Raw genomic sequence first — 2,548 nt, 5'->3', positions numbered from 1 at the left:
ATTTGCCCACTCCTGTAGAATGTCCAACAGCAAGAGTGAACCCTAAGGTGAACTGTGGACTCTGGGTGATCATGAGGTGTCATGTAGATTCATCAGCTGGAACAAATGGACCACTCTGGTGGGGATGCTGATAACAGGGGAGGCTATGTCCGTGTGGGGGTGAGGGGGTATAGGGGAAGTCTCTGCACCTTTCACTCAATTTTGCTGTGAACTTAAAACTGCTCTAAAAAATAAAGTTTGTCTTAAAAAGGGAAAAGCAGACTCAAGGATGTTCACATCTCTGTGGCCTGGGGCCATCGGGTCCTTTGGTCACTGGGTTCACTGTGTTATGGCTCATAAATCATTTCTGTTCAAAACGAGAACCCCAAGCCCAGAAGCCAAAGACTAACTATGCTCAGTAAGTTCTTCTTAATAAGGAAGTAATGTGGATGGTGCATTTCAAAATAATTCTACTAAAAGTATATATTAAGAATTGGAGCTTGAATGAAAACACTTAGCTAACTGGAAAGTTCTCGACTTGGGACAACCGAGCACTATGCAACGTGCACTCCTGACAAGGATTCAGCATCAACCCACTGCTCACTAGGGCGGTGAGCCTTCTCCACTTAGGATGCTTGCTCAAATGTGCTTGGGTCCTGCCATACCCAGCAAGGCTCTGCTCTGACTCCATCTGCTTAATTTGACACCAAAGGGAGAGTCCTTTGCGGGTGGGGGAGGCTCCAAGGGGGCAAGGCCCTGGAAAAGAAAGGTGAAGGATGCTGTCACATAAAAATGGGTGAAGCCAGCATCTCACTGGGGCTGGCCCTGAGAATGCAGGTGGTTGACACGTGCCCGCACAGGCACAAGCCTGGATGTTCGTGATGGCATGGGCAACCCCCAGGGGCGTGCAGGGAGGATGAAGATAAAGAGGTGAGCACATCTTCTGTCAGAAAGAACTAGGACCCCTTGCTGTGGGAGAAAGCCAGACCAGTGCACTCTGCGATAAAAGAAATCGGGCAGCAAGGAGAAATCCGGTGGTACATATAATACCCATGACCATCACGTCCTGAGGTCCTGCCATGTGCCAGGCACTGTTCTAGGCACCAGAGATACAGCGGTGATGAGGCACACAGGACCCTGCTCTCATCCAGCTTCTTCTAGAAATGGAAACAGGCAACTCACAATTTATTGTTCACTTATTATTGAGTTTAAACAAATAAAGTCCAGAATGGTATGTGCTATTAAGAACATGAAACAGGATGACAAGAGAGAGACTGGAGGCAGCCTTTTAGAGCAGGCGCTTATGGAAGGGATGAGGTGACATCTGAAGACTGGACTCCCAAGGTAGCCCTGGCCGTGTCACAATCTGAAGGCAGATCATTCCTGAGTATAAAGCAAGGGAGAAGACTCTGAGGCAGGAATAGGCTTATGAGTGTGAGTAACAAAGATGCCAGTGAGGGTGGAGTGGGGTAAATAGAGGAAGGAGTGATAGAAGATGAGATCGGGGATGCCAGCCAGGGTACCATCATGGAGGGCCTTGAAGGCCCTGGTAAGGAGCCTGGATTTATCACTAAGTGTGATGAGCAAATCATTGAAAGTCTTAATCAGGAGAGGGATGTGATCCATCTCACTGTACAGTGACAGGAGCAGGAGCAGAAGTACCAGATAGAAGGCCACTTCAGGTGTCAAGGAGCAATGATGGTGACCTGGACTGGGGAGGAAGCAATGGAGATGGGAAGAAGGAGGCAGATTTGAAATGTATCTTTAGGGCAGATATTTTTAAGTACCTTTTGGTGGATTGGATGTGGGGGGTGAGGAGGGGAAAAAGGATTCAAGTGAGACTCAGCTAAGTGGAGCTGAGCATACCTGGCCCCCCTACTCACAAGGCTGTGAGAATCAAATGAGAAACTAGACGGGAGGGTGCTCAACAGATGTCAGGGATTAGTCTCATAATCCTGTGGATGCAGTTAAGGAGCAAAATTTTCCTGGCTGGGGCAGGACTATCTCCCAGAGTCTAGGTCCTTTTTATTCTCTTTACCTGAAGCTGAGACCTCTGCCCTCATAGTAATCAGTGTTTCCTTAATTTGCCCTTCTTGGCCTGGGATGCCCTGCTCTCCACTCTGTCAACATCCATCTCTCCCAGGACCCATCTTGACTGTATTTTAGACAAAGCCCCTGCAAGGCCATCTGCCTTCTGGTTCTGCACTGGACAATTCAAACTTGTTTCCTATCTCAGGATCTCATGCTCAGCCCATAGCACAATGTCCAGAACACAGGAAGTGCTCAAAAAGATACGGGTATGAATGATGCCTCCCTGATTTTCCAAACTTCTGCCTAGGTGTACTAGTTAGTTTCTGATGTATAACAAACCACCCCAGAATGTAGTGGCTTAAAACAAAGAACATGAACTGAGGTCTCATGATTCCGTGGGCCAGCTGGCACTGCTGGCCTGTGGGCCTCAGCTGGAGCCAGATGGTCTAGGACACCCTCACCCACACATCTAAGGCTTCTAGGATGACCTGCGCTTCTCTCTACATGGCCTTTCATCCTCAGAGGCTAGCCCAGCGTT

This window comes from Vicugna pacos, chromosome 11, assembly GCF_048564905.1.
Source record: "Vicugna pacos chromosome 11, VicPac4, whole genome shotgun sequence".
Classification (NCBI taxonomy): domain Eukaryota; kingdom Metazoa; phylum Chordata; class Mammalia; order Artiodactyla; family Camelidae; genus Vicugna; species Vicugna pacos.
The sequence above is the reverse complement of the archived record's forward strand: the minus strand, read 5'-3'. Positions refer to the sequence as shown.